The 14,633-nt window shown below is 35.5% G+C and overlaps 1 long non-coding RNA gene across 2 annotated transcripts in view; it reads right to left on the bottom strand.

Annotated features, from left to right (window-relative positions):
• Positions 1-14,633, bottom strand: part of LOC140533619 (uncharacterized) — a 144,547-nt gene that overhangs the window by 13,264 nt on the left and 116,650 nt on the right. The window contains exons 3-4 of one of the 2 annotated variants that reach the window (XR_011977006.1): positions 3,407-3,493; positions 1,453-1,801 (exon numbers count right to left, since the gene is read on the bottom strand). This is a non-coding gene — a long non-coding RNA (uncharacterized lncRNA). Of the gene's footprint in view, positions 1-1,452; positions 1,802-3,406; positions 3,494-14,633 lie in introns of those variants that run through there. The other variant, XR_011977008.1, reaches the window with a different exon arrangement.

Genomic DNA, 14,633 nt, shown 5'->3' on the forward strand with positions numbered 1-14,633 from the left:
TCCCATTTAATTTCTTATGCCAACCTGTGATACATCAAAACCACAAAGGGAAAAGTTGTGATGTGGAGGGGATAGTAGTATATTACAGTCTACTCTGTCTTTATCTGCCAGGGATCAAGAGTGCTTTATCCTTATTTATGTTGAAAACACCACCATTTTTCTAGTCCCTCAGATTCACAGTGTGGGAGTCCTACCCAACTCTTCCTTTTCCATCAGTTGCTTGCTATTTTTTTTTCAAATATCCCTCCAAAAAAATCTTTCACAGAACTGGTACTGATTGATGTGAGAAGAAATAAGAGAACATTGTACACAGTAACAACCACAATATGCAAGGACTGATTTTGATAGATTTAGCCCTTCTCAATGATGCAAGGAACTAAAACATTTCTAAAGGACTAGTGAGGGAAAATGTCATCCAAAACCAGAGAAAGAACTATGGAGTCTGAATGTAGAGCAAAGCAGGCTATTTTCTTTGTTTTGTTTTGTTTTTGTTTTGTTTCTCATGGTTTCTGCCATCCATTATAATTCTTCCATGAAACGTGACTAATGTGAAAATGTGTTTAATAGGAATGTATATGTAGAGCCCATAGCAGATTATATACTGTCTTGGGAAAGAAGGGGGAGAAAATTTTAAACGTATGGAAGGGAATGTTGAAAACTAAAAATAAATAAATTGGAAAAAAATCTCTCACTTCTGTCCCCTTGTCTCCACTCAAATCTGTTGCTCCAGGGTAAGGTTCTCATCACATCTCCCTTAGATTATTTCACTAACCTCCTATTCACTCTCCTTTCCTCTGCTTCCCCTACTCCCCAGTTCATCTTCCACATAACTGCCAAATAAATGCTCCTAAAACACAAATCTGAAAATGGCACTCCTCCACTCAAGCAGCTTCAGTGACTTTCTATTGACTCAAGATTTAAATATAAGCTCCTCTGTTTGGCAATTAAAGCCTACAATAGCCTAGACTTCAATCTATCTTTCTAGACTGATTTCATACTAACCCAATCCTGGATTCTATGTTCCTGACAGTTTGGTCTATTGACATTCCATCTCTCACCTCTGTGCCTTTGTCTAGTCTAGCCTCCATTCTTGTAATACTTTTCCTCCTCATCTTTCCTTTCTTTTCAAGACTCAACTCATAAATCAATACCTGCAAAGAGACCTTCTTTACTTCTCCAGTTCTTATTTCTGTCTCTCCTTACGCATTAAAATCCCTTTGTATATACTTTATATATGTTTCTCCTATTTCCTTATGTATATAAGAAAATGGTTGACTCTAGCTCACTCTCTCAGGGTCAGGTTTGCCATATTTTTCCACCATCACCACCATCACCCACTGGATTTATCTGAGGAGTCTTTCTTCTTTGCCTTAGACTCATTTCCATGGGCTGGGTTCTCATTTTCAGGGACTTAATGAGTAGCAACCAGTTCCATTTAATAACAACATTAGATTAGCTTTTACAAAGAGATTATTATTTTAAATCAGAGCAAGAACAAACAAATCATCACTTCCTACAAAATTTCAGGGTCATAGTCTTTCGCTACACAGCCTTAGTGGTTTCAGAAATGAAAGTGGAAGGGATTGAATATACATTTTAATTTACCTCCTACATCCTGTCAGTCCTACCAAGTTCAAGTCCAAAGTCTGCATTACTGTTTTCTACTGGGTTGGAGACCAGGGACCCTTACTCCTCAGGGCATTACTGCCAGTGTGGCTGCAACATCCAACCTGCATTCTTGAATTCCAAGATCCCTGTGGCTTGTGCACAAATGCCAGATGAGAGAGTTCACTTTCTCCTTCTAGAATAAAAACACCAAAGACTCAAGTCCATTTCTCCTCCTAGAGGAGAAAGAAGAGGAGGGAGAAGAAGACCTAGAACCCTCCACCCTTACTTTATGGTTGTATCAATTCTGAAGGAAGGAATCACCTCCTCCCCCAAATGCAAATGTGATTGTATCAGACCATTTTGAAGCCAGGCACAGTTCTAGTTACTTTATTTAAACACATAATTGTCTTAGATTTCATATCAATTTTTTTTGCAAACAATGGGATGCAACCATAATGTGAAACTTTTTAATTGTGCCAGTATTATTTAAAAATCATTTATTACTAAACTGTCTTTGGTGTAAGATCAGGATGCATGGAATACTTGTGAATATATGTTAAAATTGAATAATCCAAATAAACAGACATCATTTCTTCATGACAGTTTAGGGAATAGTTTTCCAATCTGAAAAATACGTCTCGGACCTTCATTTGCAAAATCTCATATAATACTCTGCAGTCATTGATAGTATTTCATTGACATACACAAACACTTCTTCAATGATTTGTAGAAACTTGCCCTGTTTTAGGACTTCTAAATGCACATCTAGATAGGTTTGTGTTTTTTGCTTGTCTTTTACTTTCCGCCAGTCTTGCACCAACTTTTCACTTACTGAAAACTGCTTTTCTGCAGCTTTGTTTCCATGCTGTTCAGTGAATACAATCACTTTCAGCTTGAAGCCCAAATAATAGTTTTTATATTTACCCATAATCAGAAAGAAATGTTTCACATGTTAACACATTGCTGGTAGATGAACTGTACAGTTTAGCCATTGCAGGAAGATGCAAGTTATACCATATCCCATGACTTACTCATGGTAGTTTCACCTGCCTGCCCATTCCCCTTGCCCCTGTAACTCTTCAATGGTTTGAGTGACAATATGGTTAGTACTGTGGCATTCTAAACAAAACATGCAAGTCAGCTTTCAGAAATATATTGACAATGTGCATGTGCTGAGAACTCTAGGCTCAAGAGTAGCAATGCATGAGAGATAAATGCATATCCATATATCACTACATAATGTGAATACATTACTTCTATGTTTATCTCTTAAGCAGTGTGAAGAATGAAAGTATACCAAGTGACAATTATGCAATGGAAGGTTATAAACTATTTTTTGGACTGAAAAACAAGATTCAATGATTTATGTGGTGGTGAGGTTTTTGCAGCAAAATATGGTACACAGCCAATGAAAAAATGACTGCCCCTAACCATAAGGTAGGCTTACACAGAATGTCACATATGTTCCAGTCCTCCAATGTCCTGAAAGCAGGTTCTCTAGTGTCTTCCATATGGATGATGCCATTTTAGGTGGTCTGGGTGCGTACTAGGTGCTCCCTCCACATTACAAGTACATATATGTCATTTTTCCCCAGAAGAATATAAGCTTTAAAGGGACAGCAACTACTTTGTTTTTTCTTTGTATGTCTGCACATAAAAGGCCCTTAATAAATGTCTAATAAATTGCTCAGTATGAAAACCAAGAACTGGTAATTCATTCTATAGTCTTACTAACGAACTATCATATTTTCCCATCTTGTCCATTTATTTTGGAATAATTCCTAATTAATGTACTTACATTAAGTGATGATGATCAGCCATGTTAACTGTTCAGTTCCCTGAAGAAAGTCCAGGTGATTATAGTGGTGAATAGTACTTTCTTTTTCTTTAGGAAAATCAAAGGTCAAAAATGAAAACCAGTTAGTTTCATTTAGCAGAAAATATAACACAATTAAAATGACTCATTGTTTCTGGGTCTTTGCCCTGGATGAAGAAATGTAAAAATGTAAAGTCAGAGTTTTGGGTGACTTGTCACAATTCAAAACTCCTAATATATCAGAAACAGCATATCAGAATACTTTACCATGTAACCTACTCCTGGAAGAAAAAAGTGAAAGTCTTACTAAAAGGCATAACATTCATATATTGTGTGAAATTACAGTATTTCCAGGGTTCTTTTCCACCAAGAGGTTGGAAAAACAGCCTGTTATTTTCTTAAGGAAGTTATTTCACTATGTAAACATAACAGGAGGGCTGAATCCAACTGCAACTACCATGGAAGTACATATTTTCCCCATAACAGAAAAATCTATAACACCTGTTATTGTTTTATAAAATGTTAACAAATAGCCACATATAGTTAGTAGCTGGACAGTTTCTTGGGCTTTATTTCTTAAGAAAGATTTGTTGTATATTGTTGTTGTGTTATTGTTGCTCCTTTACTTGTTTTGGAACTTATTCTTTTAAACCATCTAAGATGTAACATTTGTTCAAATTATATGAAGGACAATGTAGTCCAAACTCCTATTCAAAATAAAAGCCCAGGCAGAGCAGAGCACTGCCCACCACAGGTGCGGAGCACAGCCGAGAATCGGCTGGCCACTGCAAGGGCAGGACTAGAGCAGGCTTCAAGGTGCCATGCCATCAGTAGCAGCTATGGGTTTCATACTCCTGAACTCACAAATGCCAAAGACAGCCTCAAAGGTCAGCACGGAAACTCTTTCACTTGGGTGAGAAGGGAATGCAACTGTCTAGCCCTGGCCCCAGGCAGCAGCAGCTTCAATTGTTGGAGCACTGGCCTAAAGACCCTGGGGGAAATGAGCAGCTGATCTGATATCAGCCTTGAGTGGGAGCACAGGGATGAGGAGGAGTGGTGGCTGGCATGGTGGAGCTGGTGGAGGCTCTGGAAAGGGAATCCAGCTCACAGACCAGAGTGCAGGACAGGAGAGGAATAAACTCCTCTCCCTTGATTTTGCCACCTTGGAGGAACTGATAACTTACAAGTCCCCAGAGTATACACACCCCTTGACAAAGAATTCAAAAGTCAAGTAACTGACTGGGAAAATGCTCAAAAAAAGGAAAAAAGAATAAGAAAATAGAAGGCTACTTTCTTGGGGAGCAGGTATTTCCTTCTGAACTTTCAGATGAGGAGGAACAATTTAGGTCTTCAGAGGAAGACCTAAAAGTCAAGGCTTCTGCATGCAAAACTTCCAAAATAAATATGCAATGGTCTCAGGTCATGGAAGAGCTCAAAAAGGATTTTGAAAATCAAATAAGAGAGGTGGAGGAAAAATTGGGAAGAGAAATGAGAGCCATGTAAGAAAATCATGAGAAGTAAGTCAACAGCATGCTAAAGAAGACCCCAAAAATGCTGAAGAAATTAACATCTTTAAAAATAGGCTAACTCAAATGATAAAAGAAGTCCAAAAAGCCAATGAAAAGAAGAACACTTTAAAGAGCAGAATTAGCCAAATGGAAACAGAAGCTCAAAAGCTCACTGGAGAAAACAGTTCTTTAAAAATTAGAGTGGAGCAGATGGAAGCTATTGACTTTATGAGAAACCAAGAAATCATAAAACAAAAACAAAACAAGGAAAACACAGAAGACAATGTGAAATATCTCATTGGAAAAACAACTTATCTGAAAATAGATCCAGGAGAGACAATTTAAAAATTATAGGACAACCTGAAAGCTATGGTCAAAAAAAGAGCCTAGGCATCATCTTTCATGAAATTATCAAGAAAAACTGCCCTAATATTCTGGAACCACAGGGAAAAATAAATATTGATAGAATTCACTGAGTACCTCCTGAAAAAGATTCAAAAAGAAATATTCCTAGGAATATTCTAACCAAATTCCAGAGTTCCCAGGTCAAGGAGAAAATATTGCATGCAGCCATAAAGAAACAATTCGAGTATTGTGGAAATGTCATAAGGGCAGCACAGGATCTGGCAGCTTCTACATTAAGGGATCGAAGGTCTTAGAATATGATATTCCAGAAGTCAAAGGAACTAGGACTAAAACCAAGAATCACCTACCCAGAGAAACTGAGTGTAATACTTCAAGGGAAAAAATGGTCATTCAAAGAAATAGAGGACTTTCAAGCATTCTTGATTAAAAGACTAGAGCTGAATAAAAAATTTGACTTTCAAGCACAAGAATCACAAGGAGTATGAAAAGGTAAACAGGAAAGAGAAATCATAAGGCTGAGTTGTTTACATTCCTACATGAAAAGATAATATTTGTAACTCTTGAAACATTTTTCAGTATTTGGGTAGTTGGAGGGATTATGCACATTTACATAGAAGGAGGGCACAGGGTGAGTTGAATAGGAAGAGATGATATCTAAATAAATACAATTAAGGGGTGAGAGAAGAATATATTAGGAGGAGAAAGGGAGAAATGGAATGGGTCAAATTATCTCTCTAAAAAATGTAAGAAAAAGCTTTTTCTGTGAAGGGGAAAAGGGAAAGGCAAGAGGGGAAAAAGTGAAGCTTACTCTCATCTCTTTTGATGTAAGGAGGGAATAACATGCACACTCAATTTGGTATGAAAATCTATCTTACACTACAGGAAAGTAGGGGAGAAGGGGACAAGTGGGGTGGGGGATGATAGAAGGGAGAGCAAATGGGAGGAGGGAGTAATTAGAAATAAATACTTTAGGGAAGGGAAAAAGTCAAAAGAGAGAATACAATAAATGGGGGACAGGATAGGATGAAGGGACATATAATTAGTCTTACACAACAGAACTATTAAGGAAGTCTTTTCCAAAACTACACATATATAGCTTATATTGAATTCCTTGCCTTCTCAGTGGGGATAGGTGGAGAAGGAGGAAGGGAGATAAGTTGGAACTCAAAGTTTTAGGAACGAATGTTGAGAATTGTTTTTGCATACAACTGGGAAATAAGAAATACAGGTAATGGGGTATAGAAATCTATATTGCCCTACAAGAAAAGAGAAGATGGAGATAAGGGAAGGGGGGGTATGATGGGAGGGTAGATTGGGGGAAAGGGTAATCTAAATGCATGGCATTTTTGGGTGGAGGGAGGGGAGAGATGGGGAGAAAGTTTGGAACTCAAAATTTTGTGGAAATGAATGTTGAAAAGTAAAAATAAATAAATAAATGGGGAACAAAATTTAAAAAAATAAAAGCCCATCTACTTTCTAATATATAGTCTAAAATGAGAAAAGAAATCATTTTCTTAATAATGACTGACATTTCTGTAGCACTTTAGAGTTTGCAATAACTTTACCTACATTATCTCATTTTATTCTAAAAACAATTATGTGAGCTAGATGTTGTTATTATTAACTCCATTTTACAGATGAGAAAAAGAAGGCTTAGAATGATTAAGTGACTTGAATTTTTGTTTTATGCAAAAAAGTTTACTTAGTTTCTGCCAGACTATGGCATGTTATTCTGTTTAGCAATTTGTATTCTGAATATGAAGCTGTTGCTTAAAACTCAGGTTGGTCTCCAAACTTTTTCTTAAAAATACATTTGTATAACTATGTGATAATTCAATAATCAAAACGAAGAAGGTTGAACAAATACCTCATAATGTTAGGCAAACAGAAAACTCAGTACAAAATCTTTAGACTTTAACGTAAAGAATATTATGATACTGAATGCTACTAACCATTGGAAATAGTATCCAATGTCAGTGCATGGAATCATAAACTCTTAGAAGTGGAAAGGACTTCATTAATCATTAATCCCAACCACACACCATGTCCCAAGTTCTTTTACAATACTCCTAGTAAGTGGTCATGTAGCCTCTGTTTTTACTGATAGACAGTTGAATATATCAATAATTCAAATCAGTTCATTCTATTTTTGAAAAGCCCACATTTTTCCTAAATTTGCTTTTGAAAAATGATGGTATCAATTTTTGTGAAGTTCTTTAAAAATAAGATATTCATATTTTTACATGTTTAGACGTCATCCCAAATAAAGATGGAATGAAAGTAAATAAACATATGAAAGGCATCCTCAAAGAATCTTCTTGTCTATTATCTTGTTTTGTGAAATCTATAACATGCTTATTAATCTTCTCAAAGGAAGAATTTTTGCATGGAAGAAGCACTGCATAAGTATGTCAGTCTTTTACAAATGCATTGCCCTAAAAAGTTGTTTTTAATTCTATTTTTAAACAAACTTTTTTCTATTAATTTATAGTATAATTTTAGATATTTTCTTTCGTATCTGATTACTCTTGGTACAAATAGCTCCCACCACTTTATCTTCAGGCTTTTCTACTTTCCTTCTTCCAACTTTATCCCATGTCCTAGCTCTCATACCAGTGTGCTAAGTAACCAATAAAAGAAGTTGTAGTGTATGAATGAAATAGAACATTATTAATCTGTAAGAAATGATGAATATGTGGAATTTAGAGAAGCATAAGAAGACTCATATGAACGGTGCATAGTGAAGTAAACAAGATCAAGAAAACAATATATACAATGACAGCAATGGAAAAGCAAAGTATAACAAAAAAATGAAATTAAATGCTTTGAAACTATATTGCTGAAGTTTGGCCCCAAAAAAGAAATAGGGAAGCACCTCCTTCTTTGTCCTGTTGGGAGGATTCTGGATGTGGAACACTGCATGTAGCAGTAAATATTTTTGTTGATTTTGCTGAACTTTTTTTATTCCTTTTTATCCTTTGCTTAACGTATAAAACCTTTGGGAGGGGAAAACAAAAGGAACACCATGAAAAAAACTGGGTCATACAAAAACAAAAATGACATTTAATAATAAGCTAGCATTCAGATAGCACTTTAAGGTTTGGACAGTTCTTTGCAAATATTATCTCATCTTATTCTCATAACATCCTGGGAGAGAGGTGTCAAGACAAACCCAGGAGCTATAGGAACACAATTACAAAACATTTCCCACAAATAAAGACCAATCTAAACCATTGGAGAAATGGTAATTGCTCACAGGTTGGGCAAGTCAATGTAATAAAAATGACAATCTACCTAAGTTTATTTACTTATTCAGGGTAATACCCATGAGATGACCATAGAATGATTTTATAGAGCTAGAAAAAATAATGATAAATTTCATCTGGAAGGACAAAAGGTCAAGAATATCAAGGGAATCAATGGAAGAAAAGGGGAAGAAAGGCAGTCGATAAGTACCAGATTTTAAACTACATTACAAAGTGGTAATCATCAAAATTGCCAGGTGACACATTGGATAGAATGCTCAGCCTGAAGTCAGAAAGACTTAAGTTCACATCTAGCCTCAGATACTTACTATCTGTGTGACTGTGGCCAAGTCATGTAACCTCTGCTTGCCTTAATTCACCGAAGGAGGAAATGGCAAAATACTCCAGTGTTCTCTCCAAGAAAATACCAAAAGGATCACAAAGAATCAGACACAACTGAAATAACTAAAACATAAAACAACAAAAAACACTTCCCAGACTCCTGTCAGAAGACTTCTGCAGATAAATGGGAAAGGCATGAATGCAGTCTGTGTCCTGGATCATTAAGTATTTTCATGAGTGAAATAAATTCAGATAAAATTAGAGAGAAAACTATCAACTAGGGGAAAAAATCTCACATTAATTAACTCTGGTAAAGACTTGATATCCAAGATATATAGGGAATATATAGTACATAAAGTCAAGTATCATTCCCCATTAGATAAATTGTCAAAGGATGTGAACAAACAGTTCCTTTAAAAAAATTACTAGCTATTGACAACCATATGAAAAAGCGCTTCAAACCATTAATGATATGAAAAATGCAAATTTGAAAAAATCTCAGCCTCTACTTTGTATCTAGGTAATTTGGATGGTTTTATTAATTAATGCAGAAAAGTTCTTTGGGAAAACAGGAAGAAAAATTGTTCTAGCAATTTTGGAAAGGAATTAGGAATCATGCCAAAAATGTAACTAAAATACCTATACTCTCTGACTCAGAGTTCCTGCTCACTCCAGGGCAGAAATCCAAAGGTCAAGGATAAAAAGAAGGATACCAGATATACCAAAATGTTCATTATGACATGTGCATGCTTGTGTACATGTGTTAGACAAGAAATGGAAACCAAGTAGGTTCCATGTTAGTTGGGGAACAGGTAAACAAATTGTGCCACCTGAAAGTACATGTGGTATATGAATACTACTTAACCATAAAAAATGATGAATTCAAGGAATTTTGAAAAACGTGAGAAGGTTTGTATGAACTAATGCAGAGTCAAATAAGCAGAACCAGGAAAATCACATGTATTTATATGTGTGTCTGTGTGTAATACAAATTGAATGCAGCAATGTAAATGAAAACAACAATAAAACAAAGCTGAAAACTCTGCAATTATGATTACCAATCTTGTTCCAGAAGAGATGAGGAAATACACCTCCCTCCCTTAGTTGGAGAAGTGAGTGACTATGGATGTGGAATGCTATGTATGCTCTTACATGCAGTCAATCTGGTGTTTGGTTTCCCTTGCTACTAAGCAGTTAGTGATATGAATTGAACACTGAACTAGATATTATTGGACAGAGATGTTTGAAAATCAATTTCATCTTTTGTTAAAACAACAAAATCACACATCTCCAAACACTTAACTTTCAAGTTTTTCTGGGATGAGCTATTTGAGCCTAAATTGTATATGTCTCTAATCATTTCTCCTCTGGGTCTTTGGCAGCGTTGCTTTCCAGGTTTTGTATACATTTTAATTTTATCTTCTCTAAGGTATCAATCTGTCTGTGTACATTGAATTTCTTCCTCTCTTTTATGCCAAAATTTTAAACTGCTTTGGTACTGTTTGTCCAAGTTCACCACGTTTCCTTCATCCTTCATTTGAATGTCAACCAGACTTTTGTTTTAGTGTGTTTACATTTTCTCCTGCATTCAAAAGGTGTTCATGCTAAACTTAACAACAAGATATGAAACCCTAAAGGGTAAACATTCCCAAAGAGATGCTTTCATGTTCATCATTCTTATTTGAAATCCCTTTGTTTTATTTGTCATGATTTCTGTTTAAATCATCCAGTTTTAAATTTACCCATTTACATTCATTTCCAATACTATTTTCTTTCTCCTCTTCTTTCTTCCACTTATTTCTTTTTCCTTCCTTCTTTCCTCCCTTTCTCCCTTCTTCCCTTGCTTCCTTTTTTCCTCCCTCCATTTTTCCCTCCCTCTCTTCCTCTATCCCATTCTTCCTTCTTTCCTTTGCTTCTTTCTTTTTTTATGGTAAAGTGTAACACAAGTAATTGGACAAAATGTTTGTGAAAGGAGGCTGGAATATATAAAGACTATGCTAAAAGCCTTGTTTAAATTCCTGCAGTTAAGTACTTCTCCATATACAGTACTAATGACAAGATCAAGCTTTATTTGAATCATGGTTACAACATTGCTAGCTATAAAAGGACTCCAAACAAAAAGTTTATTCATAAAAACTGCCAAAAATTAGAATGCAGTCTAATTCATGCTAAGTACCTGACTCAGTAAAGTACTCTTTTGGACTTCTGGCAAAGACAGGACACAAAAGTTCCAGCCAGATCTAGAATCCAAGCACAAGGTGCAAGAGAAACTTAGCAATAAAAAACACAAGTTTAAAAAACTTGAACTTAAATGAATTTGAATAAAGATAAAATAATTTTACCTTGAAAGGGGAAATGTCACTATCACCTCTTGAGAAGTGCACCATTTCTAACAGCCAATAAAAAAGTAAAGACTCAAGAAAGGGTTACTATAAAGGAATTTTTAAAAATAATATACTAGGGATGACATGGATTTAAAAAGGAGGAGTTTATCACTTTTCCTAACTGGGTACTTCATGAGAAGAATATTTTTTAAAAATAAACATAAAGAGTTAGGGGTTGTGGAAGGAAGTATTTTATTAATTTCATTGATCAGGGTCAGGCAAGGAAAAGTTAGGAAAATACATAGTGTAAAATATCCCCAAAAAGTAAGCAATAAATAAGGCTGAAAAGAAATGTGAAGAAGAAAGGAGATCTAAGTATGTAGAGGAAAGGAAAGGCTAGTCAAAAGCAGGGGGTGAAAAAACAAAAAGCAAAAATCCTCCAACTAGGAGGAGCCTGATTGCAAAAAGTAGGTAAAGATATACAGATACCAGACAGACACCCACAACCCCCACCCCCACCCCCAATGATCTGCATTGGTCTGCAGAAGAGAGGAGGGAAAAGAAGACTATTCCAAGTATAAATCACTAGAGCTGATTTCTTTCTCCCATTCCCGTTTTCCTTTTCATTTTGAAGAGGGGAGTGGAGACACAGGGAGACAAAGAGAGTGTTTTAATGTGGTTGAAAAGGTTAGAGTAGAAACTTTCATGCCCCAGCTGAATATAAAAAGTCAGTGCAACAGTTATGGTTGCAGAAAAGGTTAAAACAAGAAATGGCAAACTACAGCCTATGTCCCAGAAACTGTTTTTGTATCACCAGCAGGCTAAGAATTTTTTAAATCTTTTAAATAAAGTTTTGTTGCATTTTAAAATGTAAATAACCATTCTTAGCTTCTGGTTGGTACAAAAAAACAGACAACAGACCAGATTTGACTTGCGAGCTGTAGTTTGCCAACCCCTGAACTACAGGAAAGGGAGAGAGACAGACAAAGAGACAAACACAAAGAGAGAGAGAGAGAGGCAAAGAGAAACACAGACAGAGAGAGAAACATGGAAAGTAGATTATGTTTAAAGGTATTATACATAATGAAACAACATCAATATTAAATATTTATGTATATGTAACAAATGGTATAACACCTAAGTACTTAAAGCAAAAATAACTGAACAATAGGAAGAGGTATAAATAAAATGGAAACTCATTGATGACTTAAATGTGTCCTTTTCAAACATAGAAAAATACAAAGAAAAAAGATTTTAAAAAATTAAGAATCAGAATATACTATTTAATAATAAACTAACATTTAGAGAGCATTTGAGACTTAGAAATTCTTTTCAAATATTTTCTTATTTTATCCTCATAACACCCTGGGAGGTAGTTGCTATTATAGTACTTTCAGATTTGGGAAGTGTGCTTGACCTAAGTAATGAAACTAGTTTTTAGCCTCCTGTCTGTAGAATCCTTGATCTGGACTTTTGTAAATGTATTAAAATGGGGAATTAGTGTTGAAGCAACTGATTGCTCCAATTTTCTGATTTTATGTATAATTTTTTTGCTGATTAAAAATCAGTTTCTTGTGAGGGAAAAAACAAAAATAACAACAGATGAGAAAACTGAAACTAGAGAGGTGGTGATAATCCTAGAGCCCCATAGTTAAGTACATGTCTGAGAATGGATTAGGACTCAGATCTTCCACACTCCTGGTCCACTGCTCTGTTTTAACACCTAGCAACTTCAGTTAGATACTGTATCCATTTGTCAGATACTCAATGAGAAGCAAAATAAGTATATTTATCTCTATCTCTATCTCTTTCCCTATCTGTCTATATACATAGATATATTGCATATATGTAGATATATACGCATTTTATGTGAATGTATGTATAGATGCATATTACATGTATGTAAGCATATAATTTCAGTTCCCAGTGGAACCTGTATAGAAACATGCCTGGTCACAAGACACTCATAGACAAACACAGAGAAATATGGATATTAATAAGGGAATTTAGAATAAATATTTCAGAATTAAATAAAATTAAATAATATGATACTACAAATGATTAGGTTAAATAGCAAACTTTAGAAATAAAAATTATTGAAGACATTATAGTAATATTAGAGCAATACATAGGAGGAAATGTGTATCTCTCAACCCTTATATTAACAAAGAAGAAAAGAGGCCAATGAATTGAGCACATGAGTAACTAGAAAAAATTTCCCATTAAAAACAAAAATTATTTGAACTGATTGTTATAGGGATTGAACAGACAGATATCTACAAAGCGGACCTTTCTGTTTCTTGTTAATTGTTTTTGTCTGACTCAGCCCTAAGTAAACTTACTACTTTGAGATGAGATAGGTCATCATTGGCAGACAAGCTAAAGAGCTGATTATTCAGTGAATACTTAAAAAGGACCTCAGTCTCAATGTGTCTCTTCTGGCTGTGGATTTTCTCAGGATGATTTCCAGCTGTTCCCATTGTGGGAATGGAGAACCACAACTTGCCTTATCCTCCACCTTAGACCTACATACAGCCAGAAACACATGGCATTTCAAGCACATACCCCCACATAGGAAATCCTGAGACTGAGTTCTAGTCTACCTCTTTTGTGTTTTTTCTTTCTTGATCTTAGGTAAATGAGTATTTACCTTAAGTTGGACATGCCTGTGCAACTTTGTGAGCTTAAGAGGTCCAGCAGTCCTGGGTCCTTCTGGTAAGAGTTGGCTGGCAGTAATAGTACAGAGTCTTCAGCAACTTTTCCTGTACTCTTGGAGAAGATGAACATTTGGTGGGAGAATGGCCCGAAATCACAGACTTGGACTTATAGGGAATTAGTGCATGAGCAGGAATAACGTGATCATGACCAAAGCACCTCAGAAACTGGTGATCCTGACCTGAGACTCACCACTCTGGGGACCAGGTCCCAGGGTAGAGCATACACAAAAATATTTCTGAGTTATAAGCTAGCATTTAGATAATGTTTAAGGTTTGCAAAGTGCTTTACAGATGTTATTTCATTTCATCTTCACAACAACTCTGTGGGACAAGTGTTATTATTATCCCATTTTACAGAGGAAGAAATTGAAGCTGAGACAGGTTAAGTAACTTACTTGCTCAAAATCACTGCTAGTAAGAGTTTGATTCAGAATTCGAATTCAAGTCTTCCTGATTCCAAGGCCAGCACTCTATCCACCTACTTGTCTTTCTTGAAGGTGTTTTGTTTTGTTTTTGTAGTAGCAAAGAACTGGAAGCAAGGCAGGTGACTATTGATTGGGTAAAATGTGAGTATAATGGAAAGGTATTATTGCTCTATATGAATCTATGGATATCAGAAGTTTAGAGAAGTTTGGGAGAATAAGTATAAAATGATTCAAAGTGAAGGAATCACAACCAGAAAATTCAGTTTACACAATGTGCTCAAT

Source organism: Notamacropus eugenii, chromosome 3 (assembly GCF_028372415.1).
Source record: "Notamacropus eugenii isolate mMacEug1 chromosome 3, mMacEug1.pri_v2, whole genome shotgun sequence".
NCBI classification, from domain to species: Eukaryota; Metazoa; Chordata; class Mammalia; order Diprotodontia; family Macropodidae; genus Notamacropus; species Notamacropus eugenii.